The following is a 19,419-nucleotide window of genomic DNA, read 5'->3' as shown; positions in this document are numbered from 1 at the left end:
CTCGTAAGAGAAGAGAGAAGAACCACACAGTCCTCTCAATTGATGCAGAAAAAGCATTTGACAAGATACAACATCCATTCCTGATTAAAATGATTCAAAGTATAGGGATAGAGGGAACATTCCTCAACTTCATAAAATCTATCTATGAAAAACCCACAGCAAATATTATCCTCAATGGGGAAAAGCTGACAGTCTTCCCTTTGAGATCAGGAACACCACAAGGATGTACGCTCTTGCCGGTGTTGTTCAACATAGTCCTAGAAGTCCTAGCAACAGCAATCAGACAACAACAACAACAACAAAAAATATAAGGTTTTTAAATTGGCAAAGAAAAAGTCAAACTCTCTCTCTTCATAGATGACATGGTACTGTATATGGAAAACCCAAAAGACCCCACCCCCAAACTAGGAGAACTCATATGGCAATTCAGTAATGCGGCAGGATACAAAGTCAATGTACAGAAATCAGTTGCTTTCTTATACAGTATACACTTTCTTATACACTTATACACTAACAATGAAAATACAGAAAGGGAAATTAGAGAATCGACTCCATTTACTATAGCACCAAGAACCATAAGATACCTGGGAATAAACCTAACCAAAGAAGTAAAGGATCTGTACTTGAGGAACTACAGAACACTCGTGGAAGAAATTGAAGAAGACACAAAAAGATGGAAGAGCATTCCATGTTCATTGATTGGAAGGATAAACATTGTTAAAATGTCTATATTGCCTAGAGCCATCTATGCTTGCAATGCCATCCCGATCAAAATTCCACCAGCATTTTTCAAAGAGCTAGAACAAACAATCCTAAAATTTGTATGGAACCAGAAGAGATCCCGAATTGCTAAGGAAATGTTGAAAAAGAAAAACAAAATGGGGGGCATTACGTTGCCTGATTTCAAGCTTTACTACAAAGCTGTGATCACCAAGACAGCATGGTACTGGCACAAAAACAGACACATAGACCAGTGGAACAGATAGAGAGCCCAGATATGGACCCTCAAATCTATGGTCAACTAATCTTTGACAAAGCAGGAAAAAATATCCAGTGGAAAAAAGACAGTCTCTTCAATAAATGATGCTGGGAAAATTGGACAGCTATGTACAGAAGAATGAAACTTGACCGTTCTCTTACACCATACACAAAGATAAACTCGAAATGGATAAAAGACCTCAAAGTGAGGCAGGAATCTATCAAAATCCTAGAAGAGAACATAGACGGTAGCCTCTTCAACATCGGCCATAGCAACTTCTTTCAAGACATATCCCCAAAGGCAAAGGAAACAAAAGCAAAAATGAACTTTTGGGACTTCATCAAGATTAAGTTTCTGCACAGCAAAGGAAACAGTCAACAAAACAAAGAGGCAACCCACGGAATGGGAGAAGATATTTGCAAATGATACTACAGACAAAGGGCTGATATCCAAGATCTATAAAGAACTCCTCAAACTCAACACATAGAAAACATAATCACGTCAAAAAATGGGCAGAAGACATGAACTGACACTTCTCCAAAGAAGACATACAAATGGCTAACAGACACATGAAAAAATGCTCATCATCATTAGCCATCAGGGAGATTCAAATCAAAACCACATTGAGATACCACCTTACACCAGTTAAAATGGCCAGAATCAATATGACAGTAAATAAGAAGTGTTGGAGAGGATGTGGAGAAAGGGAACCCTCTCACACTGTTGGTGGGAATGCAAGTTGGTGCAGCCACTTTGGAAAACAGTGTGGAGATTCCTTAAGAAATTAAAAAATAGAGCTACCCTATGACCCTGCAATTGCACTACTGGGTATTTACCCCATAGATACTGATGTAGTGAAAAGAAGGGCCACCTGTACCGCAATGTTCATAGCAGCAATGGCCACAGTCGCCAAACTGTGGAAAGAACCAAGATGCCCTTCAACAGACGAATGGGTAAAGAAGATATGGTGCGTATATACAATGGAGTATTATGCCTTCACCAAAAAGTATGAATACCCAACTTTTGTATCAACATGGACAGGACTAGAAGAGATTATGCTGAGTGAAATAAGTCAAGCAGAGAGAGTCAGTTATCACATGGCTTCACTTATCTGTGGAGCATAAGGAATAATATGGAGGACATGGGAAAATGGAGAGGAGAAGGGGGTTGGGGTAAATTGGAGGGGGAGACAAACCATGAGAGACTGTGGACTCTGAGAAACAAACTGAGGGTTTTGGAGGGGAGGGGGGTGGGGGCTTGGGTGAGCCTGGTGGTGGGTATCAAGGAGGACACATATTGCATGGGGCACTGGGTGTGGTACATAAACAATGAATTTTGGAACACTGAAAAAAAATTAAGAAAAAAAAGAGGGAGAAACACCACAGATCCCTTCTCCCCATTCCTGGACCTAACTTTCCCTTTCTCTTCAGTATGTGAAGACTCAGGAATTCCTGATATATCTCAGCATTAACTGAACCCTACTAGAACCTCAATCTTGAACTTTCTAGCATTTAAGACTGTGAGAAAATAAATTTCTGTTATTTAAGTGACCCAATCTTTGGTATTTTTTAATGGCAGCCCTAGCAGACAACGACAATCCGTTGTTGAATAATGTAACTTGTTTATGGAAAAGTTTAAGTTTGGTGGTATCTAAAGTGGCTGCAGTGTTTTCAATTACTGTCTTCTCTTACGCACCTTCCCTTTCCAGTAGAGCAGTATGATCCCATAAAGTCTCCATAGCTTTATGGCCACGTTTAGTTACTAAAATTTAGTTCAAGTTAAAGCATTGATTTCAAAGTTCTTTTAAATGTCATCTTATTCTCTTATTCTCAGGTGAGGTTTGAGTGGAAGTCCTGACTGTGGGTTTTGAGCTAGGAGGTGTAGGCAGGGTTTGGCTCTGAGATACCTCTGTCCTCAATCTCTTTAAAGCTTAAACCCTGAGGTTAACCTTGTTTCTTTAATGTTGACAGACTGAAGATGCCATCTGTGTAGCAGTGCCCAAATTACTGATCTTTTCATTGGACACACATGTATATTCTTCATGGGTCTCCAAGAAGCCTCTCTACTATGCTGTTCCCTGACAGGACAGGCCCTCATGTAGCAGAACATCATAGCCTCTGGTTGATGAAGTGTCCAACCTAGGAGCCAGCCTCCTCGACTGGGATATTAGCAAAATTTCTCTTGCCAGGTAATCTTGGCAGTGATTGCTGGAAATTCATACATTTTTTTCCCATGCCAAAAGGAGGGAATTCAGACTGTTCTACTGCTTCCCTCTCTCTGCAGTGTCTGTGTGTTTAACCCTGTTCATCCTTCACAGATAAGCACACAGATGAAATCCTAAACTGTGTTTAAGGACCACAGTTAAGGACAAACCAAGGACCTTGTGAATTCACGTTTGGAAATACTATCTTATCCTCTAATTCTTTAATTGTTATTCGACTTCCCTGGGATGAGTCTTTTGACTTCATTAATTCGACAAATATTTAGTGTGCACCCAACATATACAAGGCAAAAAAACAATAAAGTTGTCCATAATTCTCCCTGCCCTCAGATATTTCAGGAGAGCTAAAAGATACATAAATACTTTTAATATCAAGGTAAAAGATGACACGTGACATAAGAGAGTGTTCCTAGAATTCAAAAAGGAAGAAATAACTCTATTTTTGATTCACCCCTGAAAGATTTAGAGAACAGGACACTTGGGCTGTGTAGGATTCATATGTCAGAGAAAGAAAAGATACTCTAGATTCTAAAACAACAGCACAGAAATGGAAAAACACTCGAAACTGTTGGGAAAAAGATATCTTTTTAAGGTATCCCTCCTTTGGGGCGCCTGGGTGGCTCAGTGGGTTAGGGCCTCTGCCTTCAGCTCAGGTCATGATCCCGGGGTCCTGGGATCGAGCTCCGCATCGGGCTCTCTGCTCAGCGGGGAGCCTGCTTCCTCCTCTCTCTCTGCCTCTACTTGTGATCTGTCTGTCAAATAAATAAATAAAAATGTAAAAAAAAAAAAAAGGTATCCCTCCTTTGACGTTAATACTGGAAGGAAAGAGATGTAGGGAAAAGAAGACAGGAAGGAGTAGTAAGAACTAATTAAGCAGTCAGGTTTTCCACCTTTAGGCAGATCTGTGCTGCACTTTGCACAAACCATACACTGATAAATCTGTTAAATCCCAATTATGCTTAAACTTCTCATTCTTTTCTACTAAATTAATAGACATTAGAGTAACAAGTCTTATAAAGCAAATTTTTATCTTTACAATTTTTTTCTTCGTTCATCAATCTTCACTATGTATATCTAGCCACCGTGAGAAATACAAAAGTTAAAACAATCTCACCCTAACAGGAACCTAAAGTTAATTTTCATTTCCCTGATTTGTTGTTTTTACCCAGATAGGAAAGTAACTGATGCCCATGAGCCTGATTTGATTATAGTTTATTATTCAACCCCAACCCCCAACACACAGTTACTGTTCTTTCTACTTCTGTCATTAAGATAATGTAGGAATAACTTCTGACATAATGTTAACTTCAGCTGTTACTACTTGTTACTACTGGAATAGAATGGTTATATTTTGGCTCTTTGTCATTGAGTGCCAAAAATGAATTTTTTAAATTACTAATTGGCATATTCTTTCTCTGGTATTTTCATGAATTTGAAGTGAATACTTTTATCAAGTACATATGCATTCCTTACATGGATTTTCCAAATGAACTGCCAATCAAACTGCTATACTCATTTCAAAAATGAATAAATATAACATAGGTATAAGAAACTAGGTAAAGCAAAGCTCCTTTATTACAGGAATTTTAATTTTAGCAAGATCTCTTAAATCAGCCGTTCCACTATGATTCGTCTAATCTCTTCTGCTGATTACCAGAGGCAAATTGTATTTGAATGAATGTAAGGCAGAGAGGCTTTTTAGAACAATCCGTTCCTCGAATGATCGTCGGTACATCCTACGTAACAATATACATGCTACCTGTAGATGTCACTATACCCTTATAATTCTTCTCAGTGAACTACACTCTGCACCACACCCCCACAACCATCAGTTACGGGAAGGAGTATTTGAAGGAATGTTGAATTCCTGTTTTCTAAACAGAAAAATGAAAGGCAAGATTTTCTGGAATACAAAATATAAAATTACAAATCAGACAGTAACACACAGACCAGATGGAGTGCTTTCAAAGGTAGATAATCATATTCACCGACTTTGTTTCATTAGTCAATTTGATAACCTTTCAGGTTAAAAATAAGACCCAAGCAAGAATGTTGCTATTACCTCTCTTGTTGTGTATTTATACACGATCTGTAAAATCTTAGCCTAAAAAAAACAAAATCGCGTTTCAACAACTGTTATCTCATAAGATATTAGAGGAGTTGAATAAAATATATTTCCTTTTTTAAAAAAAAAGTGTTAAAATGATGCTTTCTTGTATTAATTAATGGCAGGAGAAATATAAACAAATATGCCTGCTTTTAAGAACAAGTTTTTACTTTGGCAGCCTTTTGCCTGAGATTTGGAATTGGCAAAAGCTCAAAAACTAGGCATGAGTGATTTGTTGTCCTCTCTCCACTCAATTGCGTGACACAGCGGTTAACACATAGGATGGGTTGCTGTATAAAACATTCATGATAGTAGTATAGGAATCTCGGGCAAGCCAAGTGCTCAATGACAATTCCTGAAGTAAACTATGGATGTTGCTAGAGCAAGAAATCACCGAGCATGGGTGCTAAGGTTTCGGTAGTTTTCTTTCTTGCACTGGGCTACAAAACACTGGGCCTAGATTTTTGTTCATTGCACAGTCATGTCCCTTTCATTAATTGGGACTTAGGGATCACTTTATCACAGCTTGTAACATACCAAAGTGCTCCAGGTGTGAAGCGAAGGACACTCAGAAGTGACTTAGGCGTCTTACAAGGCCTAGAAGGTCATATTTAGTCTAAGTTGAAAAGACAGACCTCCCCCAGGGAGAGAAACACAGCCAAAGTTGAAGCAGTAAATGATCTCAGCTTTTCAAAGGCAAAGAGAGTTGGAGAAAAGGAGTTCTGGTTAATTAAACACAGGTTTTCAAGTAGGAAAGTGCATGTCCAGGTTATCTTCCGGTTGATGCTGATTGCCAAAGAGCAGGGTTCACCAGAAACTCCACTGGATCAACAGGAGGGTTATGGAGTCATATCCTTCTGCACAATAGGCCCCGAAAAGAGAAAAAAAAATCAAGTCAGTCGTGGAGTTGGAAGGACCATGAGTGAAAAACTAAGAAAATAAAGATAAAAATAAAGTAACGTGTGTAGAATGGAAAAATCTGAAATGAATCCTATATAATAGTATGGATTTGGGCAAGTGTCAATAATGGCAAGGCTTAACTGAGGCATTCTGAAACCAGGGGCGGCCCCTGCCAATGCTATTAAGGCCTTTTTGTAAATGTTCTTCATAATCCTTCTTAGATAGCAACTTCTTAGGGGGCTAAAACAGAGTCTCATTCATCTTGGTTCCCTCCATAGCACTCAGAAAATCATCTGGCACCTAAACGATTCTCACAAAATCATTTTTAAAATAAAATAAACCAATGAAAGTAAATGATATACAGTAGGAAGAAAGGTTCTTGGGGGCTGTCAGTGATAAAGAATGGGACGTCAAAAAACAGTTTGAACATCTGAATTTGGAGATTGGAAAATTTGGGGCTACTGTTAGACCCATGGAGTATAGAAGCAAGATTCAATTTGTAAACCAGAGATTCAATTCCTTCGAGGATAAATGGAGATGGTCTGTATTTAATGCAAGAGTCTATAATAAATGGGGCTTAAATCTTACTGGTTGGACATATAAGACATTAAGAAAGGGGCTAGAAAGGTAGATTGGGGATTCCTTGGTGGAGAGAATACATTTAAATTTTCAGAATGGGGGGCACCTGGGCGGCTCAGTCAGTTAAGCATGACTTGACCTTCAGCCCAGGTCATGATCCCAGGGCCAAGGGATCAAGCCCTGTATCAGGTTCCCTACTCAGTAGGGAGTCTGCTTCTCCCTCTCCATCTGTCCCACCCCTCCTTTTCATGTTCACTCTCTCCCTCTCTCTCTCTCTCTCAAAATAAATAAATAAGTTTTAAAAAAATAAATTTTCAGAAAGGATGAGCCCCCTGGGAGAATATGTATAATATATATGAATGTGTGTAACATATATGAAGGAGGTCAGGAGCTAAAGATTTGGGGGTATCTGGAATTAACAGGTAGGAGAGGAAAGAGAAGTCAGAGCCTGCTGAAGACAGAATCGTGTTGTATTTTTTTTTAAGATTTTATTTATTTATTTGACAGAGAGAGATCACAAGTAGGCAGAGAGGCAGGTAGAGAGAGAGGAGGAAGCAGGCTCCCTGCTAAGCAGAGAGCCCGATGCGGGACTCGATCCCAGGACGCTGGGATCATGACCTGAGCCGAAAGCAGAGGCTTTAACCCACTGAGCCACCCAGGTTCCCCAGAATCGTGTTGTATTAGCTGAGAAAAGAAAACTGTGGGAATAACAGGCAACCATGCTACAAAAATGAACAATATATAATAAAGGAACTTAGCTGGATAAATAAAAATAGCAAACAAAAAACCCTTTACTATTTTTTTCCCAAGAGGTCTTTAGTTGTCTACAAGAACTGTCTTACTCTGACACAGCACACTTAAAAGTTAGACTTCTGACTGCTCAGGAAGGAGTTGGGGGGGCAGTGAGTGGAATAAGTGGTGAGCACACAGAAACTACATATACGGGCAGAGTATGTAAAAGAAATTGTCTTAACAATCGATTATGTAGGTTCAAGGTGTAGGAAATAATTTTTTTTTCACTCCATGGTCCTTTGCCTTCTCCATGGATGGCTGAACTAGAAGTGAAGCTAGATGAACTTCACATGTGGAGAAATGAGAGAAATAAGGAGGATACAGCATTGAAACATTCATCCATGATTTTTGTATTAAGAGAAAATAAGAATTTATTTTGTTTAAAAGTTATTATACCTTGTTTTTCGGGGTAGAGGGTGTATGGGCTATTCTGAGTCTTTTGAAATCTACCCTCCCCCCAGAGGAAAATGCATATTCACAGTGAAAGTTATCTGAAATGACAAGAAGTTCTACAAATCTCTTCCAAGGATCCCAGAGTAAGATACCTTAATTTAGCAAATAGCCTGCAGAATTCATTGGCTTGACTCTTTTTATTTTCAAGGATTTATTTATTTATTTATTTATTCATTCATCTATTTGACAGACAGAGATCACAAGTAGGCAGAGAGGCAGAGAGTGGGGGGGGAGGGAAGCAGGCTCCCCGCCAAGCAGTGAGCCTGATTCGGGGCTCGATCCCAGGACCCTGGGATCATGACCTGAGCCGAAGGCAGAGTCTTTAACCCACTGAGCCACCCAGGCGCCCCCACTGACTTGACTCTTAAAGGCAGAAGAGAGCAGTAGGAGTCAGGAGTCCTAACTCCCAGTTCCACTCCTCCCAGCTCAGCTGTGTCACCATGAAAAGATACTATTACCTCTTAGAAGACAATTTCCTTCTTTACAAAATGAGGACATGACTAAATTATCTCATAGGTCCCTTTTAGTGAAACATGTTATGTGTTATGTTTCTACTCAAAAAGAAAAGAGAGCATATTATCACTGAGAAATTCATCTCCATTTATATGATTATATTTCTTCTTGTAAAAAGCAAAAGGCTGTTTTACAGATTATAAGATACATATTTCAATATATTCCCAGTGGATACTTAAAAAAAAGGCATTAATTATACCTCAAACCCCTGGGTGAACACTAGCTGCTCCTAAATAACTCTTAGTTTCAGTACAACTTTTGGGTCTTTCCTTACTGTTATTGTTATTGATACTGGTATTAGCCTTACTAACTTTGACCTCTCTTTTATAGGAGATATCCCGCATCCTGGAATACTGTCACAGCAGGTCACTTCCACCAGGGGAATGATCAAATTCAACTCTTAGAAATGTTAGACCGCTGTTACCTTTGAACGTTTTGAAGTTCTTCACAAAACAAGAACTGAAGAAGTCAAACAAGCTTCTTCACAGAAACCAAGAGCCTGGGAACAGAAAGAGTAGCAGGTCGAATGGAGGTGCTCAAGATTATAGAGAAAGAGAGAAGAGATGACGGAACCAGAAGTGAAAGGAGGTGATGAGCACTGAGTGATGCACAGACTTGTTGAATACTATGCTGTATGCCTAAAACTAATGTAACATTGCATGTCAACTACAGTAATCAAAGTAAAAAATTTTTTTTAAATTTTAACAAGTGAAAGGAGAATGAGGAGAGGACAATCTAGCTGAATTTCTACGTCATGTGCTCTAACGTACCATACGAGTTTATCAGGAGTGGTTTCCTACCAAGATGCCCTTCAACAGACGAATGGATAAAGAATATGTGGTGCATATATACAACGGAGTATTATGCCTCCATCAGAAAGGATGAATACCCAACTTTTGTATCAACATAGACAGGACTGGAAGAGATTATGCTGAGGGAAATAAGTCAAGAAGAGAGAGTCAATTATCATATGGTTTCGCTTACTTGTGGAGCATAAGGAATAACACAGAAGACACTGGGAGATGGAGAGGAGAAGGGAGTTGGGGGAAATTGGAGGGGGAGACAAACCATGAGAGACTGTGGATTCTGAGAAACAAACTGAGGGTTTTGGAAGGGAGGGGGTGGGAGGTTGGGTTAGCCTGGTGATGGGTATTAAGGAGGGCACATATTGCATGGAGCACTGGGTGTGGTGCATAAACAATGCATTCTGGAACACTGAAAAGAAATAAAATTTAAAAAAGAGAAATATGTCCAACAACAACAATAACAAAAAGAATCAACTCAAGGCAGGTAGGTCTCCAGCTGAGAGTACTGAACCTCCACACTTTGGGAACCCACATTCTGTCTATATTGGAGGAGAAGGAAAGAAGCATTATCTATTTGGTTGTTCTCAACCTAAGTGACCCCTTTAGAGTCATTAAGCAAAGTTTCAAGACAGCATCTGTCTTCCAAACTAACACTTTTCTAGAACCCTGTGAAGAGGCATTTGGGGCAAATACAGTTTATGGAACTTAGCGGGATAGGATGATTATCTGTATAGCTAACCTCTGTGATGGGAATACTTAGGTTATTAAAGTTAATTCTAACATGCAGCCAGAATTTTTAGCCTCTATTTCAAAAAAGGGAAAAATATTCAAACACTTAACAGTCGACAAGCAGAACCCTCCTAATCTTAAATACTGCTTAGAAAGCCCCTGAGCATCACATAACAATGGATCCAACAATACTAAGGCACGAACTCACACTGTGATAGAGAACCAGGAGAATTGCACCCCTGCACGCACTGCTACTTGATTTCTAAACTTGCTGTAATTGCTTGCAAAGAGCTGAGGCAGCAATCATACAACAGCACTGCAGGGACAGCAAATAATAACCTTCCACATGATTTTTTAAAAACCAAACATTACCAAAATTGGATTTAACCGGTGTTTAAAAGCCCAAGTTGTTGATACAGGAAATATTCTGTTCTTTCCAGTACATCTCACAATGTAAGAGTTGGAAGGTACGCTTTGGAAGGTATAACTATTTTCTGACCCCAGGGACCTTTAATTTAACATGGTGAATGTAGACAAGTTTGCCAAATTTGTGGAGTTAGGAGCTTAGCACAAGAGAGAATGCAACTGGGGCCCACAACATGAGGTGATTCTCTCAACTGCACTTAGAGTTTCAGAATTTTAGCTGGACAGTATGTGATATATATATATATACATATATATATATATATACACACACACATATATATACACACACATACATATATATGTGTGTGTGTATATATATATATTTCAAAGAATTTCAAATTCAAAGAATTTGACAAATTTGAAAAAAATTCAAATTCAAAGAATTTGAAAATATTTTGAAAAAAAAAAAAATCAACTCAAGGCAGGTAGGTCTCCAACTGCGAGTACTGAACCTGCACACTTTGGGAACCCACATTCTGTCTATATTGGAGGAGAAGGAAAGAAGCATTATCTATCTGGTTGTTCTTATCCTAAGTGACTCAAAAAAACGAATTTGAAATTGAAAAATTTCAATTTCAAAAAATTTCTTTGAAACATATATACATATGTATATTTCAAAGAAATTCTTCCCTCCCTGTTCATTGTTCACTTTATTCATTAATTTAGTTAATAAACATTTACTGAGGAACCACCGTATGTTCACAAAATTAAAACAGACACTTTGGATATAAAGACAATTCGACAATATCACATGTTCCAAAAGCTCACAGTTGAGTCAAGGAGATAGACAAGTAAAGAAATACAGGATTATGTGAGGAATTCTAAGGCAGTCTCAAGCAGAAAGAATCTGACTCAGCCTGGGTGGGGTGCGCTGAGTCAGGATCAATCATTAGCTTACTAACTGAACAGACCATGATGCAAATTCAAGACAAAGTCAGTTACTACAAAAGTTTGGTGTTTTTACTTCTGGCCTTTGCTTTGTTCATGGTAACTTCCGTATTGTATTAGAACTATTCCTTCTCCTATCTGTCTTCCCCGCTCGATAATGGTGCCTTAAAGGCAGTTCTGATTTCTTTATCATCTTTTATTCCTAGGGTCCACTCCAGTGGTAAGGGCTCAATAAATATTGTAGAATAAACGACCAACAAAGTAGAAAGAAATTATTATAACCAATACTATGAATTATCTACCTACCTACCTACTACCTGTCTATCTATGGAAACCTGTTTATGACTAGACAGTCTTGGTTTTTCCTTTGAGTGTTTTTTAAATTATGCAATTAATTTCCATCATGGGACAGTTCTTTTCTTCCTATATACTATCCGGGAAGGTCTCTAATTTTATAAGATAGAATCATATATAATGGAAAAATTGTCAGTGGATCCTGTATAGTAGTATATGCCAAAACTTTTTTAAAAATGGACACATTTTATATGAAAATCATGAATTTCAAACACAATTTTTTTCATTTCTGGGATTTTTCTAACAATAGAAATATTCTATTTATAAGACAGATTCCCACTGAGAAACAGAAGGCATGGGTGACAGATTTTGGGACGCAGATACTGATGATGGAACTGCATGCAGAATGGCAGGAACATCAGAAAAGGAGACCAAGCTTTTACAATTTTAATTAGAAAGGACAAAGGCAATTTCTCTTTCCTGAGTGCAGCCACTTGAGTGGAATGGATATTATGACTTAGGCATGAGTACTAGGCAGTGAGTCTTCCAATAAAAGATGAGGCAAGTGGCCATCTAGGGGTCTGTGGTTACTAGGGTTGAAGGAAGCCCGAGTTACAACCCGGCGTAAGCTACTATGGATCAGAAGAGGCAGTGGTTACCTTCCAATCAGGCACAGAGGTGGGAAAGGTGCTGGAGTGGGGCAGGTGAAGTGGCTCTGTGCCGCCCTAAGGACTGGCACGGACTGGCAGTGAGTGTCGCCCACCAGAGCTTCATGCAGGGTGTGGCAATACTGTGCCAGGATCGAATCGGAAGGCACCCTGGTTACCGCCATACATTAGAATGCTATTTACGACAGAAGGGACTTCTGAGGCCAACCTCCCGTGGCCCTGGGCCAGGAACCAAAAGCAAGATGGTGGCAGTGTAGGGGGGTGGTGGGGAATTATGTCACTAAAATAGTAGGAGTTCGGTAGCCAGTCATGCAGACACTGCGGAAGTCCCGGATGTCAGTGTCTCTTGTCCATCAGTGATTAGCAAACCATGCCTTGGGGCCATATGACCAGAGTCGCTTTTCAAAGGAATGGCTTATTTGTAAATGGGGGCTGCTGTTCTCTTATAGGCATTCAGCTCATAAAAATGATTGACCCTGATGATATGACAAAACAAAATTGTAGGAGTTCATTAAGGACTGTGGGTCAGACCCCAGCTCTTGATCTTTGTGCCCCTAAGGCCCATCTTCCGTGTGCTTTTGTTTTTAATGGCTTTCATGGGAGAGCTTCAGAGAACTGCCTGTGGAGAGCTGGGAGTACCTGCATGTTGGCGCCTGGGATTGAGCCCCACTTCGGGCTCCCTGCTCATCTGGGAGCCTGCTTCTCCTTCTCCCTCTGCCTCTGCCCCCTGCTTCTGTGCTTGCGTGAGCATTCGTTCTCTCTCAAATAAATAAGAAAAAAATCTTTTAAAAAACTATGTAAAGATAATAAAGTGAACAGATGAGGCATGTATAATCTTGATGCCTTTTCACAAGAGGAATCCCCAAATCCAAAAGGTCTAGTAATTTGCTCAAATCATACAGCAAGCCACCAGTGGATGAGGGATTTGAACACAGGTATTTTGACTCTAGAAGTCCCTTGACTTTCCATCACTTTGTTATATTTCCTTCTTGGTAAACAACATTAAAATAAGAATTGCCTTCAATCTCATTTCCTCTACGGTGTCAAGGTTGTGTTTTTCTTTTTCTGGATGATCCCTTTTAAACCCAGTCATGATGAAAATAATGTTTAATTCATGTATGGTTCACTGTGTTAATATTTAGAATGTTATGGAAAGAAAAAAGGAAAATAAAAATGTCTCTGACTTTTTAGGAGTCTCTTGTTTGTAACAGAAGTAGAAAGAAAGTGTCTTTAAATTTTTTAAAGGGAATCATATTTTAGGACAGGATCAATGGGAAAGACAGCTATAAAGTCGGAAAGTGAGGATCTCTGAACTTGAAGACCAGAGTTCCTACACTTAAATATGATCTAAGATGATATTGGAGGCAGAATACTGACAGGTCAAGACAGGTCTTGGAAGACTTATTATTATTATTATTATTATTATTATTGCTCTGAAATCTTGCTCTTTTCCTGTCTTTCCCTATGATCATTTCGTAGTAACACAAATTAATTCCTGTTTTTAAAGCAGGTCAGCACTGATGAGTGTACTGTTTGGAACATCATTTTATCTTAGGTCTCTATAACTGAAGAAGTTTGATACTCAACCTGTATTGATATTTATAGATACCTCCATCATCCCTTCTTAATTATAAAGCCCAGTTGGACCTCTAACCTCCATCAAATTTCAACCCTTAATCCTGAGACATTTTTCTTTAGTTTCCTGACACCATATTCTGTTTTTTATTTCTGTGTTTACATCAGTCTTTCTCACTAGAACAGAAGCTCCATGTGAAGAGGGAGTTTGTCATGTTCATCATTATGTCCCTAGCATCTTGAGATATGACACGTATACATTAGGGACTCAATAAATATTTGTTGAATCAAAGAATGAATTAATAATGGCTGTGCCTGAGGATAGCACAAAACACCTGGAAAGGAACTGTTACGCCTCTCTAAAACTTACCCTAAATCCTGAAAGCACTGTACAGTAATGGTGGGCTGGGAAGCATGAAGACATAATGCAGTAAAAGCTTTGCCATTTTTAACTGGTTCAAATCCTAAATTAGAACTTGGCTTTGAAACTTATTAACTGTTTAGTCTTAAGGAGTTATGTAATATTTCTGACCTAAATGTTCTCATCAGCAAATGGGAATAAGAAAGATTGCTTCATAACCTATACGCGTCACATAGCTGTCACTCGTTAAATTTTAGTTCCTGTTGCAGAGACAAAACTTTTTTTTTTTTTCAGAGACAAAACTTTTAGAAAAGAAGTTTACTTGCAAAGGACTCTGAAAAATCTCCAGGGTTAGAAGGGTTTATAAGGACCGATCTATACAAATAAAGATACAACAGGTTTTAGAGAAACAAAAAAAGACTCCATGGTTACCAAGTTTATAGTTAGTTTATTCATAGTAAAATAACTTTTTTCTCATATGATTGTCATATCTTTTAAAGTTTTCACGTACCTTAAGATACTGACCTAAGTCAAGGATCACGTATTTTGTTATTTTTAATTTTTCTTGTTTTGTCAGTAATAATAATAATAATAATAACAACATATAGCAAAAGCTAAAGGTTACTCATATTCTGGTGACAATTAGTGGGGCATGACATGCATCTTACCCAAAATGGCAGCAAGGCAAAGTGCTGATTCTGCTTCCATAAGGATTAAAATAAGTTTGCTTTGGACACTTACTCTTAAAGCCTCTCTATGAAGGATGCAGTTCTATATAGAGTTGGGGCTGTTTCCTGTTTTGGCTATTAACCATGTGTTTATAGACAGGTATAAGCTATAGATGATGATGTCTTGGTATGGTCATGTACTGATACTCTGGAGCTTAAAACAGGTCAAAACATGGCTGAAAAAGAGGACCTAGCACTGAATAAATGTCAAGAGATGTTGTGAGGAAGAGAATTGCAGACAGAAATAGATGGGCAATATTTATCTTCAGTTAGCTCTGTGCTACTGGATTCTGAAATATGTACAGAAATGAAAATGAATAAATAAAACACTGGTATTTAATGAGTAAATGAGTAAATGAGTAAAGCAACATTTTTGTTCTTATGATTAAAGTTTGTTTTAAGAATTTTTTCTCATGAATATGCAGAAAACTAGTGACTAAGTTATACCTAACTAATTAATAAGTCATCAAATGAAATAACCTCTATAAACAGAGTTTGTAAATTTGAAAGTTCTACATAAATGATAAAATTTTGATAGGCTTAAATATATTCACCTCTTCCTGAAGGGATTAGGCTATATAAGATATATTAAATAATTGCATTTGAAAACATGAGATTCTTAGTACTTTGTTATATGAGCAAATATTTGGTACTTACATTGTACTGTCTGGTGGTGTCAGACAACTTTTCCTATTCATTCATGTGTTCATTCATTCATTTGTTCACCATTCAACAAAAATCTGTGAGTCCCTATTGTGTGTCAGGCATTGCATGAAGCATAAGATATACACTATAAGTAATATGAAGCACAATTCTAGGGGCAGAGGCAAGCACTTCAAGAACTGACCAAAGTGAGATAAGTACTCTTAAAAGCTGTGGTGTATTGGTGTTGTATCAACTTAGCCAAGTTAAAAGTCTATTTCCCAGAATTTCTTCCTCTGCATAGGTCCGGGTTAAGGTGGACTGCAAGAGATATACGTGAGATTTAGAAGGCAGAACTAAAGCAGCTGCCATCTTTGTTTTATGCGTTAAAGTTCGGTGTGGAGCATGAGACTCTGTTACAGCCTATGTAAACTTCTGTGAGCTGCCAGGATTGGGGTGGGGCACCAGCTGGGACCAGAGCTCTTCTAGCTTCTCCTTCAACTTCTCTGGGTTTCAGGCCAGATGAATAGTTAGCTGCATGATGATGAGGACCAGTTTCTCTTGCAAAACACTCCCATTGTCAAAGGTGGAACCCTGAGGAAGTGAGAGATCAACCTAGGTTCTGGTGAGTTCTAATTGGTTCAAGCTCAGTTTCACAGATTCCACTTTGTCCTTAATTCCCAAATAGCCTTCCTTCTGACTGACTTCTCTATAGACTTCTACTTTACACAGACTGTTTAAGCTGCTCCCCCAACAATCACGGAAAGTCCTACTCCTTTATGAAATCCCATGTCAGTCTGTCTACCATAAATCTATACCTGAGTGTGGAGAGCTGGGAGGCAGGGGGAGAGATGTTGTATCAGAAAGAGACAGAGGATGAGCTGGAAAAAGGGGGAAGACAAATTGTGAAGCACTCGACAGCAGAGAAATAGGGGAGATAGTAACAAAGTTCACTGAGAAAATGATATAATCAGATCACATATGTATAAACTACTTAGTCAAATACAATAAACTTCTTGAGGAACATATAATTCTGTTTACCTCCCTCATCACTCTTTACATTCAATAAAGTCCCAATAAATATTTTATGATGGTGTAACTCCTTGCATTTACTTATTCAAATACCATCACCCAGCCTCCTGTTCAATAAAAGCACTCTGAAAGGTAGAAAGTGGTATTTAGATCTACACTGCGATCTGTCCCTAATGAACACATACTTGAAATAACTTCAAACATCTAGCAAGTGGTACAGGGCTGTGGTTCCCAAACTGAGTGCCAAGGTGTCATGGGCACCACAGCAAACTTACGGGAACTTCACAGCAAAGTTTCAATTTTCAAGGTAAAACTCAGTGACACCTGTGGGGACACTGGGTGGGTTATATCCATTTTGATGATGTCACATCTTCAGAAAGTTGGCATTCTAGCAGTTGTGATGAAAACTAGATGCTGTGTAAAAATCAGTGTGGAACAGGAAACGAGAGCGGCAGTGTCCAATGTGATTCCAAGGTTTAAGACGTACAGCGCCCAACAGGTACATGTATTCCATTGGTAAATAACTACGATTATTTAAAGTTATTATATGTTTAAGTATTAAAAAGTATAAATATAGATATCGTTTCAAGCAGCTACTACACTGTTAGTATATAAATACTTATTAAGTTGTTTGGACCTAACTACTTAAAAAACAGAAGAACTATTAAGTATTTGTTTTTGCCTAGGGAACCATGAAAAAAATTACTGAGAAACTAAGGGTTCGATGAACCAAGAAAATTTGAGCCTCTGTTAGAAAAGCTACAAAACTGCAAAATGTATGTGGTATAAGACACATACATACAAAGTTGGGGCAAACATTTCAAACTGATCTTTGTAGGATTCAACATTTGGTCTAAAGTTGCTATTGTATTCCATAATTGCAGCATCCTATAGAAGCATGAATATTTCTCTGCTTGCCTAGCTTTTGATAGTAACTCTAGCTGTGAGCCCCTTATGCCACATTTTCCTTGGAGCAGAAGCCATGTGGAGAAAGAATATAGAGGATTTCAACAATTCAATGCACCAAATTTTTACACTGGCAAAGTGAAGTGTTTTACTGAAAAACTGCAAGGAACTAAAGCAGCTGCTCCACTTCCCACCTGATGCAAGAGGAAATGATTAAGGCAGCTTTGACTCTTCTACATGGCCATTTCCTACATTAACATCATTTTTACCTTTATAATCTTTTGCCCTCTTATGAGTATGAACCTTTTGTCCCTCGTGCTTGGAATTGCAGATGTCTGTTCTTTTCTGTAATGTTATTGACTCCTAAGTGAATAATGACTCTCATTTGCATTAGTTTTGCTTCTGCTTGCATTTCTTGATTATGTCCACTTGAAGAGGGTGGAGGGAAGCTGTTAATTTTTAATGATATCCTGCCATAATAAAAAGTGAATACCTATTCACCTACTATGTACCAGGCACTTTTTAAAGCATTTTATAAACAGGCATTTGATCCTTATTGTGAGTATTATTTTTAATCCTTTTTCGTGGGTGAGGAAATGGAGGCAAAGAAAGTTTAGGGAATTTTACCAAGTTAACTTATCAAGTAGATGATAGAATCAGAGTTTGATCCCACAGTTGGCTGCTGCCCGGGCCACCTTCTTAAGCATTGTGCTCAAGTGATTTCCTGTCATGCCAGGATCTGCTAATCATCTTAGGAAAGTCATGTTATTTATTTATTTATTTATTTATTTATTTATTTAAAAGATTTTATTTATTTATTTGACAGACAGAGATCACAAGTAGGCAGAAAGGCAGGCAGAGAGAGGAGGAAGCAGGTTCCCTGCTGAGCAGAGAGCCCGATGCGGGACTCGATCCCAGGTCACTGGGATCATGACCTGAGCTGAAGGCAGAGGCTTTAACCCACTAAGCCACCCAGGTGCCCGAAAGTCATGTTATTTAAATCTCACAATATTCCAGAAATTCAGAGGTGCAAAGTAATATCTCAAAAGCTCCAAGGATAGGTAAATTGTGGAATCAAAGTTCTGTCTCCCAACTGTATGCTCTTTTGGCTCTATGAACAACAGGTTAAATGGGATGAATTAAGTCAAATCATATGAAATTGCCAATATTTAATCATGTTTACACCCAAATTACAAACTCATGTGGTTCAACTTTTAACAACATAATCCACTGAAATCAGTACAAAATATAATAAATCCTATTAATGCTTACTTTTAACTTAAAATGAATAAGGTAAGCTTTACAAAGTTTTTATTTATTTTCTGATTTATAATTATGCCGTCCCCACACGTCAGACTGTTCTGCCCAAGCGAAGTTGGAGAGGTCCTTGAGGAAAGAGCTGTAGTTCCAAATTTCAGAAGAATAGAGAGGGGCAATTACATTAGTTTGTTTACTTCCCACATACTGTCACTTTTAATGATGTATTCAACATCCTATGGTACTGGATATTAACAGTATGATTAATTATTCAAACTATGACCTTTAAATATAAACTGTGTATTTTCTCATGAAATAAAGAATGACCATGAAAATTACTAATTCCTCTTCCATAAATATGGAGAGGTGAGGTTATTCAGATCATCCTCCCACTAAAAACAAACTAAAGGCATCAAAGTACTGTTAAGAGAATACAAAATTACCACACAAAAATCTTAGAGGATCTTTTTGACATCACCTTACCAACATTTTTCTAGATGTCTCCTCAGGCAAGAGAAAAAAAGCTATAATAAATATTGAGACTACATCAAAATAAAAAGTTT

The sequence above is a fragment of the Martes martes genome (genome assembly GCF_963455335.1).
Source record: "Martes martes genome assembly, chromosome: X".
NCBI lineage: Eukaryota > Metazoa > Chordata > Mammalia > Carnivora > Mustelidae > Martes > Martes martes.
This window is presented reverse-complemented; position numbering follows the sequence as displayed.